Source organism: Rhinolophus sinicus, chromosome X (genome assembly GCF_036562045.2).
Source record: "Rhinolophus sinicus isolate RSC01 chromosome X, ASM3656204v1, whole genome shotgun sequence".
Classification (NCBI taxonomy): domain Eukaryota; kingdom Metazoa; phylum Chordata; class Mammalia; order Chiroptera; family Rhinolophidae; genus Rhinolophus; species Rhinolophus sinicus.
In genome coordinates, this window is record NC_133768.1 from 18722311 (window position 1) to 18738369 (window position 16059).

Here is a 16059-nt window from a genome sequence, read left to right on the forward strand (position 1 = left end):
ATCTGCAAATAGGAACAGTCATTTCTTTCTTTTCAATCAAGATACCTTTTATTATTATTATTATTTATTATTATAATTAGTTTTTGCCTTGTTGCCCTGGCTAGGACTTCCAGTTGATGAATAAGGTGATGAGAGCAGATATCCTTGCTTTGTTCCAGTTCTCAGGGGGAAAGCAGTCAGTCTTTCAACAATAAATATAACATTAGCTGTAATTTTTTCATAGATTTTCTTTATCAAGTTGAAGTTACCTTCTATCACTAGTTTTCTGAGAATTTTTATCAGGAATGAGTGTTGAATTTTGTCAGATGCCTTTTCTGAATCAATTAATATGATTGTGTGATTTTTCTTCTTTAGCTTGTCGATGGGATTTTTGAATATTGAACTAGATTTGCATCCAGGGAATAAACCTCACTTGGTCGTGGTATATAACTGTTTAAAAAAATATATTTTTATTGTGATAAAATACACATAACTTAAATTTACCATTTTCACCATTTGAAAGATGTACAATTAATTGTCACTATGTACATTCATGGTGTTGTGCAACCATCACCACCATCTACTTCCAGAACATTTTCATCACCCTAAAAGGAAACCTCATACTCATTAAGCAATCATTCCTCATTCCCATTCCCCCGAGTCCCTGGCAACCACTAATCTGCTTTTTGTTTCTATGGATTTGCCAACTCTGCATATTTCATATAAATGGAATTACACAGTGTGTGGCCTTTTGTGTCTGGTTTCTTTCACTTAGCGTGATGTTCTCAAGGTTCATCCATGTCATAGCATGTGTCAGTACTTCATTCCTTTTATGACTGAATAATATGCCATATTTTGTTTATCCATTCATCTGTTGATGAACATTTGGGTTGTTTCCATCTTTTGGCTGTTGTGAATAGTGGTGCTATAAACATTCATGTACAAGTTTTTGTTTGAACACCTGTTTTCAATTCTTTTGGGTATATTACTGGGTCATACAGTAATTCAATGTTTTAGCTTTTTGAGGAACAGCCAAACTCTTTTCCAAAGTGGCTACACCATTTTACATTCCCACCAGGAATGTATGAGGGTTCCATTTTCTTAACATCCTCATCAATACTTTTTATTTATTTATCTATTTTTTATTTTATTTATTTATTTTAAAAACCTTTTTTTTATTGGGGAACAGTGTTTTTCTCCAGGGGCCATAAGCTCCAAGTTGCCGTCCTTCAATCTAGTTGCAGAGGGCGCAGCTCACTGACCTATGTGGGAATCGAACCGGCAACCCTGTTGTTCAGAGCTCGCGCTCCAATCAACTGAGCCATCTGGCCACCCCCAATACTTTTTATTTTATGTTTTGTTGTTGTTATGGCCATCATAGTCGGTGTGAGGTCGTATCTCATTGTCGTTTAGATTTGCATTTCCCTAATGATTAATGATGTTGGCCATCTTTTCATGTGCTTGTTACCCATGTGTATATCTTCTTTGGAGAAATATCTATTCAAGTCCTTTGCTCATTTTTAAAGTAGGTTGCTTGTCTTTTTGTTGTTGAGTTTTTATGTATTCTGGATACTAGAACCCATATAATTCTTTTTATATGTTTCTGAATTTTATTTGCCAAATATTGTTAATGATTTTACATCTATACTCATGAGAAATATTGGCTGTAGTTTTCATTTTTTGTATTGTCTCTCTGGTTTTAGTCGGGGAAATACTAGCATCATAAAATGAATTGGGAAGTGTTCTCTCTTCTATTTCCCAGAAGAGATTGTATATAAGTGATGTTAATTCTTTAAAAGTTTGTTATAATTCTCCAGTGGAAGCCACTTGGACCTGGAGATCTCTCTTTTGGGGATTTTTTTTTAATTTATTTTTTAAATTTATTGGGGTGACAATTGTTAGTAAAATTACATAGATTTCAGGTGTACAATTCTGTATTACATCATCTATAAATCCCATTGTGTGTTCACCACCCAGAGTCAGTTCTTCTTCCATCACCATATATTTGATTCTTTTGGGGATTTTTAAGATTAAAAATTCAGTTTACTTAAGAGTTATAGGACTATCCAAATTATATATTTAATATTGGGTGCATTGTGGTAGTTTGTGTTTTTCAAGGAATTGGTGCGTTTTATCTTAGTTGTCAAGTTTTCATGTTTAGATTTCTTTGTAGTAGTCTATTATTATCCTTTCTATGGCTACAGGGTCTGTAGTGATATCCCCTGTTTCATTCCTGATATTGGTAGTTTGTGTTGTCTCTCTCCTTCTTTCCCTCTCCCCCCTTTAGTTGATTTTTACAACACTGAAATGGTTGTTTTTGTCAATTTTATCCAACTTTACAGTTACTTTTCTGGGAAAGGATTTGCTTTCTACCTTCCCTGAAAGTCTCACCTCTACTATAGTTTTTTTTTTTTTTTTCCAGGTTAAGGAAGTTTTCTTTTAATTCTAATTCTCTTAGGGGTTTTTATTTTGTTTTGTTTTAAATAATGAATAAATGTTCATTGTCTCTTCTGTATCCCATGGGATGATTATATTTTTCCTTTAATCTATGAAATATTATATTACTTGATTTTTTGATGTTGAATTCTTAGTGCATTCTTCAAAGAGTTCTACTTGTAGCACATTACTTTTTAAAAAAAATTTATTAAATCTATTGGGGTGACATTGGTTAGTAAAATTACATAGGTTTCAAGTGTACAATTCTATAATATACCATCTATATATCACATTGTGTATTCATCATCCAGCGTCAGTTCTCCTTCCATCACCATATATTTGATCCTTTTTCCCTCTTCTACCTCCTCCCTCCCCCCTTACCCTCTGATAATCACTAAACTGTTGACTGTGTCTATGAGTTTTTGTTTGTTTGTTTGTCTTCACATTACTTTTTTTAATGCACTGCTTAAATTTGGTTTGTTATTATTTTATTTAAAAGATTTGTGTGTATATTAATAAGTGAGATTGATCTAAAATGTCATTTTCTTTTATTGTTTTGTGTTTGATATCAAGTTTATATTGGCCCATAAAATGGGCTAAGTAACTTTTCCACTTCTATTTTCTGAACTGTATTGTTTAATAAAGAGAGATTATCTTTTCTTTGAAGGTTTGATGAAACTTTTTAGTAAAACTGTGTGAGCTTGGTATTTCTTATCATGAGAGACATTGATTATCAGTTTCTAGTTTGGTAATTTACATTTTTCTGGAAACCTTTCCATGTCTTCTTAGTTTTCATATGTACTGAAATAAAGTTATTCATAGTATTCTCATACGTTATTAAAATTCTGTACTCTTATTGTTTGTTATATTTCCTTTTCTGTTCCTAAAGTTGTTTATTTTCTCGCGCTTTCTCTCTCTTTCTGATGATCTGACTTCCTGGAGTTTTTTCTTTTCCTTTTTTCCCCCCCTTTCTTCCATCTCCCTCCCCCACTCCGGTTCAAGCCGTTGTTTCTCAGTCTAGCTGTGTAGGACACAAAACTCCCTGGCCCATGCTGGTATCATGAGCCTTGCGCTCCCCACCGACTGTGGCAGTGGGTCGCTGGTCATCAGTCAGCTGCTCACAGCAGCTCAGGGCAGCTCTCGCCGCTGCCGGCCACTCACGCCAGCTGCCTGCCGCTCACGGTGGCTGCCCGCCACCACGCTGGCCGCCAGTCACTCATGGCAGCACAGAGTAGCCCAGGGCAGCACACAGCAGCCTGCCAATCTCCCACTGCTCTAGGCAGCCCAGCTCACGGGATAGCCGTTGTTCACAATCTTACCTGTAGAGGGCGCAGCTCACTGGTCCAGGTAGGAATCGAACCCACGACCTTGGTGTTAGGAGCACTGCGCTCCAAACACCTGAGCCACGGGGCCAGCCCTAATCTACTTTTTATTCCCATAGATTTCTATATTCTGGACTTTCATATGACTAGAATCATATAATATGTGGACTTTTGTGATTGACTTCTTTCACTTAGCTTAATGTTTTCAAGGTTCATCAATGTTGTTGCACGTGTCAGTGCTTCATTCCTTTTTATTGCTGAATAATATCCTATTGTATGGATAGACCACATTTTGTTTATCCATTTGTCCATTGACAGACATTTAGGTTCGCACCTTTGGGCTATTAATGAATAATGCTGCTATAAACATTTGTACTCGTATACAAGTTTTTTCTGTGGACCTAGTGTGGGGACAGAGCCCCAGAGAGTAGTTTACAGGCTCTCGGCCTCACGTGAAGGGGTACTGGCTCAGGTGGTGAATGGCCGTCGGCTGTGGCCGGTTAGCCAATTGGCCGCTGGTATAACTGCTTCGACTACGGAGGACTGCCGAGGACTGCTGAGGACTGCCGAGGATTGCCGAGGAGCTGAGCAGAGCCGAGCAGAGCCGAAGAGAGCGGAAGAGGAGAGCCGAGAGAGAGGAACAGGGTCGAGAGAGTGGAGGAGAGTCATCGGTCGGTCGGTTGGCGGAAAAGCGGACGGCAGGTCGGCGTCCGGTGGGCCCAGCCTCCAGTGAGACCGTGGTGGTATGGCTCCCCTACCTATGGCTCCGTGGGTGTTCCTTTTCGGCCTCACCATATCCTGCGTTCTTGTGTGGGGAGCAGGAGCAGAGACCCCGCAGGCCGCCCCGCCTGAAAGATGGCGCGGCGAGAAGGCCTCCGTGCACGACAAATGGCGCAGCGAGCAGGGTCTCCCGCATTACACCTATGTTTTCATTTGTCTTCAGTATATACCTAGGAGTGGAATTGCTGAGTCATATGGTAATTCTATATTTAGTCGTTTGAAGAACTGCCAGACTGTGTTCCAAAGTGGCTGCACCATTTTGCATTCCCACTAGCAATATGTGAGGGTCCCTATTTCTCCCCATCTCACCAACACTTGTTATTATGGCTTTTTTTTTTTCTCCTTTGGCCACGTTCTTTTTATTTTACATTGTTTACTCTAAAACAGGTTTTCTTAAAACTCAAGTCCATGATTTATATTGGGATTCACTCTTTATGTTACACATTCTATGGGTTTTGCTCATTGTGTAATGACATATATCTACCATTCCACTATCATACAGAATGGTTTTACTGCCCTAAAATTCCCTTGTGCTCCACCTCTCATACCTCCTTTCCTCCCTCCCCTTGAGTCCCTGGCAACCACTGATCTTTTTACTGTCTCCATAGTTTTGCCTTTTCCACAATGTCACATACTTGGAATAACACAGTAGATAGCCTTTTCAGGTTGGCTTCTTTCACTCAGCAATATGCATTTAAGGTTCCTCCACGTCTTCCTGACTTGATAACTCATTTCTTTTTTATCACTGAATAACATTCCATTGCATGAATATACCACTGTTTGTTTATCCATTCATCTGTTGAAGGATATCTTGATTGTTTCCACATTTTTGGCAATTATGAATAAGCTGCTATAAAGATTTATGTGCAGGGGCGGCCAGATGGCTCAGTTGGTTGGAGCGCAGACTCTCAGCAACAAGGTTGCTGGTTCAGTTCCCGTATGGGGTGGTGGGCTGTGTCCCCTGCAACTAAAGGTTGAGGACGGCGACTGGACTTGGAGTTGAGCTGCGCCCTCCACGGCTAGATTGAGGGATGGCAATTTGGAGCTGATGGGCCCCGGAGTAACACACTGTCCCCCAATATTCCCCAATAAAATTTATTTATAAAAAAAGATTCATGTGCAGGTTCTTATGTGGACATAAATTTTCAACTGGGTAAATATGAAGGAGCGCTATTGCTGGATCACATGACAAGAGTATGTTTAGTTTTGTATGAAACTGCCAAACTGTCTTCCAAAGTGGCTGTACATTTTGCATTCTCACCTGCACTGAATGAGAACTCCTGTTGCTTATTATGACTTTTTTATTATAGCCATCCTGGTGGGTATGAAGTGGTATCTCTTTATTGTTTTGATTCACATTCCCTGATGGCTAATGATGTTGAACATCTTTTCATGTGCTTATTGGCCATTTGTATATCTTCCTTGGAGAAATGTCTATTCAGATCCTTTGCTCATTTTAAAAATTGCGTCGCCTTTTTATTATTGTGTTGTAAGAGTTTTTTATATATTCCAGATGCAAACTCTTATCAGATTTATGATTTGCAAATTTGTTCTCCCATTCTATGGATTTTCTGTGCATTGTCTTGATAGTGTCCTTCGAAGCATGAACGTTTTTCATTTTGATGAAGTCTAGTTTATCTATGTTTTCTTTTGTTGCTTGTGCTTCTGCTATCATATCTAAGAATCCTTTGCCAAATCATGATTTGCTCTTAAACCCATGAGTTAGTAGCATTTTAGTGTTCTAAACACTTTTTCTGCTTTATTAAGGTATAACTGACTGAACATTTTTTTAAAAATATCTTGTTATTGTTCTTTTCTATCAGAGAGTGAGATCTGTTTAATATTGTTTTTTTTGAAATTTGTTGAGACTTACTTTGTAACTTATATCTGGTCATTATAAAGTAAATGACTCATATATAACTGAGAAGAATGAACACATTTTCCTTGTTGGTGAGTGTATCTTGTGAGTTTGCTGATCTTGAATCTCTATGTCGTTCTCCAAATTTGGGAAATTTTCAGTTATTATTTCTTCAAATATTTTTTCTGTACTAATCTCTTTCTGCTCTCCTGAGATTCCAGTGGCATAAATGGTAGACCTTTTGATATTTTTTTCACAGGCCTGAAGTTCTGTTAAATTTCCTCAATCTTTCCGTTCTTAGGATTGGATAATTTCTATTCATCTATCTTCAAGCTCACTGATTCTTTACTCTGTCATCTGTGATGGTTAATTTTATGTGTCAATTTGGCAAGGTTATGGTACCCAGTGTTTGGTCCAACACTGGTCTGGATATTGCTGTGAAGGTATTTTTTAGATATGATTAACATTTAAATCAATAGACTTTGAGTAAAGCAGAGTATCCTCTGTAATGGGGTGAGCCTTATGCAGTCAGTTGGAGGACTTAAGAGAAAAAACTGACCTACGCTGAGGAAGAAAGATTTCTGCCTCCATACTGCCTTTGGACTCAACACTGCAATTTTTCCCTGGCTCTCTAGCCTGCTGGCCTGCCCTGGAGAGTTTGGACTTGCCAGCCTCCACAACTGTGTGTGTGTATGTGTATGTGTATATGTACATATATGTATGTATGTGTAGATATATGTATATATATATATATATATATATATATATATATATACACACACATATACGCATATATAATATATACATATTTTATTTTTTTCTCTTTATCATTGATGTTTTGTAGTTTCACCCCAATGTGTCAAAAAAAAAATGTACCCACAAACTTCCAAAATGCTCCCTAGAGGGCAGTATTGTCCCCATTGAGCCCGTAGCACTTTTGAGACAATTGTCTCTTTTGAGTGAGGTTGTTTTGGGCCAGAGACGGAGTGGGTTATGAGATCTGGGCTGCAGATCTCCAGTTTCTCGTCTCAAAGGTTAGACTACTCCCCTTTTTATGGACAAAATAACACGGATTCCAAAATTTTAAACCAAGGATTGCACCCATAGTCCACACAATCCTCATTTTCTCTATATTAAATAAACAAAGGGGTGGCCGGTTAGTTAAGTTGGTTAGAGCATCAATGTTACCGGTTCGATCCCTGCATGAGCCACTGTGAGCTGTGCCCTCAAAAAAAAAATATATATATATACGTATAATATCTTATATATGAGCTATATCATGTTATATATAAAATGAGGATTTTATGTGTATTATATATAACACATCTACTTCTATTGAGCTCATCTAGTGAATTTTTTTTTTTAAGGCGGGCGCAGCTCACAGTGGCCCATGCGGGTATACAACCGGCAACTTTGGTGCTACCAGCACCACACTCTAACCAACTGAGCTAACTGGCCACCCCCTAGTGAGTGTTTAATATATTGTATTTTTATCTTCTAACATTTCCATTAGCTTATTTTTTATAGTTTCTTTTTACTCTTCTGAGAACTATCTTTTCATTTATTTAAAGTGTGTATTTACCTCACAGAGCATAATTATAACAGCTTTAAAGTCTGTTAATTTCAGCATCTGAATCATCTTGGATTTGGCATCGCTTGAATGTCTTTTGCTTTGGGAATTAGTCACATTTTCTTGATTCTTTGTATGTCAAGTAATTTTGGATTGTATACTGGATATTTTGAATCTTATGTTGTAAGAATTTGGGTCCTGTTAAAGTCCCCTGGTAGATGGGATTTTTTTTTTTTAAGCAGACAATCAACCTGGTTATGTTCAGACTACAAGTTCTAGATCACCTTCTGTGTTCAGTGGTCCCAATGTCAGTTCAAAGCCTTTGCTCTGATACTTTGGGCTTATCCCACATATGCTCTACTCGGGTTCATTTGCGTGGTGTTATACATCACAATTCAGGTCTTAAAGTCTTTTTGCTATGTTGCTTTGGGTCTGTCCCATGTATGTTTAGCTCCTAGGTGAGCCTGGCGTTTTGCTGTTTCGTACACAGAATTGACCCCTTCTTCAGCTTTCTCCTCTTTGTGATTCTTTCCACACTTCTATCTTTCAGGGGCATGTTTTCTCATTCCTCTGGTCAGAAGTATGGGGTTCCTTGGAGTTTTTCTTCTTGTACTGCTTACAGCAGCTCTGCTGGAGACTTCTCCTCTGATCAATGTTGGGAGAGAAAGTACCTTAAAAAAAATATGGGTAACTCACCCCTGTGCGAGTCACTTCTTCTAGTTTTTACTTCCCTTCTCAATATACCTGCTTCTATTTACTTTTCAAAGTTCTCAGGTAGTTGCTTTTGTGTTTTCCCCCCTAGAAATTTTAGTTGTTCTAAGTAGGATAGACTATAGTGGACTTACTCCATCTTGGCTGGCACCAGAAATCAGAGCACCCACAGTATTTTTAGTGAGAGTCTGTGAGTGGTAAACTTCTTTTTCATATGTCTATAAATGTCTCTATTTTGCTTTTACTCTACAATGGCAATTTACTTAGGTATAAAATCCTACATTGCTAATAACTTCCCCTTTCACTATGATTCTATTGTCTTCTGGCATCAGTTGTTCGCTGATGCAAAGTCTGCTGATGATCTAATTTTCATTTCTTAGTGGTAATGCCTTTTTTTCTCTTGTGGCTTTTAAGAGGCCCTGTATCATTAATGCTTTGCAGTTTCACTCCAACGTGCCAAAAATATATATAAGCATATATATCCACAAACTTTCAAAACACTCCCTAGAGGGCAGTATTGTCCCTGTTGAGCCCATAGCACTTCCGAAACAATTACTGTCTGTTTTGACTGAGGTTGTTGTTTGGCCCGAGATTGGGTGGGTTGTAAAATCTGGGCTGTAGATCTCCAGTTTCTCATGATCTCAAAGGTTCGATTAATCCCCTTTTATCAACAAAATGACATGGATTTCAAAATTTTAAAGTAGGGGTTGTACCCACAGTCGACATAATCCTCATCTCTGGGTTTATAGCTTAGTAATACCTATTTCTTTCATTGATTCATGGAAATCTGCAGCTTTCACTAAGGTTTTGGCTAACTTCCTTCAGTTCTTCATTGTTTTGTATTTCTTTATTACTTTTAAAATATTTACATATATTTTGGAGTAACTTAAAGCCACCTAAGGCCATTCATTGGATCCTTTGCCCTTCCTTCCTTCCTTCCTCCCTCCCTCCTTCCCTCCCTCCCTCCCTCCCTCCCTCCCTCCCTCCCTCCCTCCCTTCCTTCCTTCCTCCAATTATCCATTCAGTTATGTAACATTAATTAATATGGCAGGTTCTATACTACACCTGGGGAGAGAGAGGTAAATAAAACCCAGACCCTTTCCTCGAGGTTCCCTCAACCTCTTCAGTGCATTATTAATCCAGAGAAAACAGTTTCATGACATAGAACAGAGTTTTAAGGTACATGTGAAGCTGTGCCAGAAAAGTCTTTGCCTTAATTTAATCTCTTTCTTAGTTGGTATGGTATTTTTGGTCAGGAGAACTTAACCATTGTTCTTCAGGCTTCTGTAAAGCCAATTCTGCTACTTTCTATAAAATACATTACAGTCATATTTATTGACCGATGTGTAGGGTTGTTGTGAGGTATTTTACAATATTTACTGTCAATTCTCATTCAATAGAGAAATTGTTACTGGAAATAGTACTTTCGGGAAATCATTTTGTCAGGTTGAATTATTTGTTCTATAACATCTTGTGTTAAACCTGAAAGTAATAGACAAGAATTCAAAATGAATCTGAGTATTTTTTCTTTTATCAGTACTAATAACATAATTTCAAGCTGACATTTGAAAACATTTAATTGTTGAGCAGAAATCATACAAATATAAGTGTACTTGTATAATTTTCAAAATTAAATATTTGTTACTAAATATTTTTTTAAGTGGTTGATTTAGATTAGGGACATCTTTGTTCATCATAAGTGGTTGTTCAGAGCTTGGACTTTGAATTTCTAGTTTGTATGTTTACCAAAAATACAAAGAATCAAACTATGTATTTAACTGTTTTAAAAAACATTTAAAAAGCATAGGTGAGCCTTGTTTGAGGAAATACACATTGTTAGAAGCACTTTGTATGATAATTTTGTCTAAATCAAATTTAAGTTAATTGAATGCTATTTCAAAATTTATTAGAGAAACTTATAACTGAAAAAATTCATTTTAAACCATGAAGAACTATATTAACAGAAAATATTACAATTTGCAATAATTCAAAGGAACCCTAAGGCTAAAATTATTATGAAATGATTTCACAGACTTAGTTTACTTAAATGAGCAAGGCCGTAAGAGAAAAAATATGAATAAGTAAATGTTCCCGTTCAAAGAGAGGAATAATGGAAAAATAGAAAGGAGAGGAGATCCCTCATTTTCAGTTTTTTATTCACAATTTAGTGTGTAGTCCTCCCAGGGATAGGACCAGTAGTTCCATTATTTGCAAAAATATTTGGATAAAATCCAAGAAATTAAGGAAAACATTGTAATATTAAAATTGAATTGAAAATATTCATATAAACCCATGATTAAATAGTGCATTAGTTATCTATTGCTACATAACAATAGTACCACAAACTTAGAGGCCTAGCACAAGACACATTTATTTTTTATTTTTTATTTATTTATTTATTTTAAAGATTTTATTGGGGAAGGGGTACAGGACTTTATTGGGGAACAGTGTGTACTTCCAGGACTTTTTTCCAAGTCAAGTTGTTGTCCTTTCAATCTTAGTTGTGGAGGGTGCCGTTCAGCTTCAAGTTGTTGTCCTTTCAGTCTTAGTTGTGGAGGGTGCAGCTCAGCTCCAGGTCCCGTTGCCGCTGCTAGTTGCAGGGGGCACAGCCCACCATCCCTTGCAGGAGTCAAGGAATTGGACTGGCAACCTTGTGGTTGAGAGCCCGTGTTCCAACCAACTGAGCCATCCGGGAGGCAGCTCAGCTCAAGGTGCCGTGTTCAATCTTAGTTGCAGGGGGTGGAGCCCACCATCCCTTGCGGGACTCCTGAAGTTGAACCAGCAACCTTGTGGTTGAGAGCCCCCTGGCCCATGTGGGAATCGAACCGGCAGCCTTCGGAGTTAGGAGCACGGAGCTCCAACCACCTGAGCCACTGGGCCGGCCCCACAAGACACATTTATTATCTCTCTCTTTCTGTAGGTCAAGAGTCTGGGCATGGCTTAGCTAGATGCTCTGCTTCAGGGAAAAACAAGGCTTCTATCAGGGTGTCGGCCGGGGCTGTCGTCGCATCTGTTTTCGAGCTCACATGGTTGTTGGCAGCTTTTCATTCCTTGCAGGCTGCGACGGAGGGCCTTGGTTTCTTGCTGGCTGTCAGCCAGAGGCTCCCCTCAGTTCCTTGCCAAGTGGCCTTCTCCATAGGCAGCACACAGCATGGCAGCTGGCTTCCTTAAAGCCAGCAAGGGAGAGAGTCTCCTTGGATGACTGGCATTACTCAGACATGTTATAATCATATGCTCGTATATGTAATCATGTGCATCTGTTACCTTTGCCATGTACTACTGACTAGAAACAAGTCACGGTTCCTCCCATTTTCAGGAGGAGAGGAGCACACAGCAGCATGAACACCAGGAGGTAGGGATCACGGGGGCCACCCTAGAGTCTCTCTGCCATAATGTGCGTTTTTTTCTAGCTCTGTCCATTGAAATGACCTAAAAGCAGTGTCACCATTCATTGTATTGTTCAAATAATGACCACCCCCTAGTACTCAGGTTGTGGTTTCTGAAAACCATTCCCCATTAAAGGGAAGCTGAGCCTTTTGGAGAAACAGTTTATTCCTGGGCTGAGGCAGGGAAAGTACAAGGAGAGCCAGGGATATCTTCTTGTGCTAGAAATCAGTGGAGTTCTCAAAGATCAATGGGGTCATGTTCCACTGGCTGGAGTCATGACATTTAGAGCATTATAAAGACAAATGATGGCAACGAATTGAAACAGATGGAATATGAAAATCCATGATTTAATAATGATGTTCAAAATAGAGAAAGTCTGAAAATTTTTATTTGTCACCATTCAAGGCAGCTATTAAATCAACTACTTACTATGTAACTTGGTAATTAATAGTAAAGATTTAAGCATTGTTTTCCTTGCCTTTCCAGTAGAATCTGTATTTTAGGTAACCGAATACCCCCAGTAGATGAGGGAAGCTCTACCTCACAGATGAAACCCAACTAGTAAATGCAGAAGAGATGATAGATTTTGAAACACATCACAAACTTTAATGAAATTACCATGATCATTATCATCATCGTCATGATTATCAACTAGTGTTAAAATGAGTAAATGGCATTGGATATTTTTTAAATGCGAAAGTAACAATGGTCACTTCCTAGTTTCAGGGCAAAAATATAACTGTACAATGGAGGGATTAGGCAGTCATCACCTTAATCCAGTAATCAATCTTAACATCATTAATGGATTAACCATGTATGATGTGTCTTCTAATGTGATTCAACATGAATACCCATCACCTAGGGAGTGTTGTAGCCAAAAACGTTTAATAAAAATGTTGCAGTGTATAACAAATGGGAGAACAAAGTAAACAGCACCAAGAAGTAGCAACTAAACAAACCCAGAAGGTGGCACATTCCTCAAAACAACTGTAGGACTATGTCTTCAATAGTCAACATCATAATGGAAGGGACCTAATAGTCAAATGTTGGCCTTCAAGCAGACCTTGATTGGGACCAAACAACTGTTAAGTGCATTTTTATGTCATTTGGGAAATTTTTCATATAGTCTAGGTATTCGATGAAATGGACAGATGGAGTTTGTTGACTTTAAAAAGGAGGTTATTAAAATAGCATGCACACTGTGATCCATTTTTGCAAAAGGTACACAGACACATATCATAGGGAAAGATCTGGAAGTATGGGGCAGATCTCTGCAGCAGGGGAGGGGGAAGTGGTGGTATGGGTGTTCATGAGTTTCCTATTGTTGCCGTAACAAATGACCACAAATGTAGTGGGTTAAAATAACACAAATTTATTCTCTTACAGTTTTGGAGGTCAGAAGTATAAAGTGAGTTTTATGGGACTAAAATCAAGGTGTCTGCAGGGCGGGTTCCCTTTGGAAGCTCTAGGGGAGACTCCATTCCTTGCCTCTTCCAGCCTCTAGGGGCTGCTACCATTCCTTAGCTCTGGCCCCAACACTCCAGAATCTGCCTCTAACACATCACCTCCTCTGCCTTCTGACCCTCCTGCTTTCCTTTTATGGAGACCCTTTTGATTACATTGGACCCACAGGGATAATCCAGGATCATCTCCCCATCTCAAGATCCTTAATTTAGTCACATCTGCAGAATCCCTTTTGACATGTGAAAGGTTCCAGGGATTAGGTCATGGACATCTTTGAGGGGGGCCATTCTTCTGTCTACCACAGTATATAATGTTTTTACTCTTTATTTTTGTGTCTATATTTTGTAACTTTATATAATGTGTACGCATTACTTAAAAATATGTCAAAAGCAGAAAAATGTTATAGTTTAATATCAAGTGACATGAAATATAGTTATTTTTAAACTTTTATCTGGCTCCATGTGAAGCTTGAGCTTCATTTCACATCCAATTATTTTCTTAATTTATATTCATACTAAATCAGAAAATTCAAATTCACAATTACACATTGCCAGAAATGGCAGCGTTTAGTAGCTGGGTCAGAGACTTTAGGATGTTGGATTGAGCAAGGACCCATAAATTGAGAAGTCATTTCTTGCGTTCACTGTTGCCCCCAAACACTAAGTGGATGAAGTATCAAACTCAAATTCTGCAAGGGTGAATATTTCACCTAAGGAGAGGGGGTCTTAGTGGGGGCGGCATCACCCAAGGGTTTGCTTTGAAAACATGTGGGGCTCTTTCGGTTGGTGACAGGAATCCCCTGGGAGGAGTAGGAAACCCCTGGAGGCAGTTCATGGGCAGGAGTCAAAAATGTCCTATGCTCTTCAATGTATGTGACATTCTTACAAGGACAAATTTTGCTATGTCTTACATAATTTTCAAATGTTCCCCTAGACATTCATGTATATGAAAAACCTATTTGTAATTGTCTGAGTCTAAACCTAACTCCATTTTGTACAGAAACTCAAAGTACTGTTTTCTTTTTCTAAAATTGATGTTTTAAAATATGGAATGCTTTCACAAATTTGCATGTCATTGTAGCACAGGGGCCATGTTTATCTTCTCTGTATAGTTCCAATTTTAGTATATTGCTACCGAAGCAAGCATAACTCAAAGTATTTTTTGCAGTTTCAATATCCTGGAATTTTCCAGGAACGGAACTACTGTGTAAATTGAAAGGAGTGTGAGTTGTTTTGTTTGGAACTTTACCAAGAATGGTTTAATGGTTTAGAAAATCACACCAATGACATCAATGCCATTTATGGGCTGTGCTGGATATCTTCCATTTGCCCTTCCAGATTCACTCCACCCTCTCTACCTGCTCTGTGCTCTGGGAAGGAACTTGCCCTCCAGCTTCTGGGTGGGTTCACTCAATGGAAAGCATGTGCAGGAGATCTAGAAGGTGAAAAGAGAATGGTGTGTACCACATAAAATGACCATCAGGGACTAGTAGGTGTTATCTAATCCATGGAAATAGAAAATTGGATGTGACAACAGCATTCCATTAGAAAATGATAATGCTATATACCTATATATACAATTGAGTCCAAACTGGTCAGAAGGCACAAGTAAACTGTATAAAGAGGTGTTTTAAACCCTCATGGTACTTGCTCCTCCGATGTGTTTCTCCCTTAACCCACATTCATGGCTTACCAGAGAATTCTCTATGACTGGTTAACAGACAAAAACGTAGAGGTGGTTTATGCAGTTTGCCGGCACCAGCTAAAAGTCGATGGCTGCATTCTAGCCCCTGAAAGACAGTGGTGAAGGAAAATACTCCTCAGGGCAAAACTTTGAGCAGCACACCTTATTGTCTACTTCATGTGGAAGGAGAGATGGCCTGTTTTCTCTCTGGGCATAATATTGTTGGGAGATGTAATTTGTCACAGTTCAGAGTGTCCCTGTTGTTCTTGTTTTGTATGCTAAGAATGCAGCGCCCTAATCTTCTACCTGGGCCGTCTCTCAGGTTTTGTTTGCCGGGAGCTGCCTTGAGAGGTGAGGAGCTGTCTCCTTCTGGGACAGACAGCAGGCTTGCTATAAATGAAGTGAATTCCCAAAGACCAGTATTCCTCGGCTGCGATGCAAACTTGCATTGAGTACATAGTGTGGCACCTGGGCCCCTCTGCATGTCCCCGGTGGGACTTGGGGATGTGGGGGACCCATGCAAATATGCTGATGATGCTTATACTGCCTATTGCACTGCTAACATACAGGAAATGAAAACAGGTAATTTGTTAGCTTGTAAGAGAAAATCCCATACCCTGACAAATATTTGTTACACACGTTGCAGTTGGTTTGACAAGCCTTTTGTATATTATGTGACTTGTACCTGATTTTGTATTGAGGGGTGCAACTCGGAATTATTCCTCTGTAGTTTTGATTCCTTAGGGAAAATTTTTGCCACTTTTATGTTTGAATGACTTTGTTCAGGCAAAACTCTGCTGGCAGAGGTGTCACTACGCATCTGTTGGAAAAAACAGATAAGTTTTAATGACTTCATGAAACTGTTTAAC

The 16059-nt window shown here is 38.7% G+C and overlaps 1 non-coding gene across 1 annotated transcript; it reads right to left on the reverse strand.

Moving 5' to 3' along the window:
- Positions 1-14547: 14547 nt before the first annotated feature.
- On the reverse strand, positions 14548-14652 carry LOC141569763 (U6 spliceosomal RNA). Its single transcript, XR_012493563.1, has one exon. It is a non-coding gene; the product is annotated as a U6 spliceosomal RNA (small nuclear RNA).
- Positions 14653-16059: the final 1407 nt, after the last annotated feature.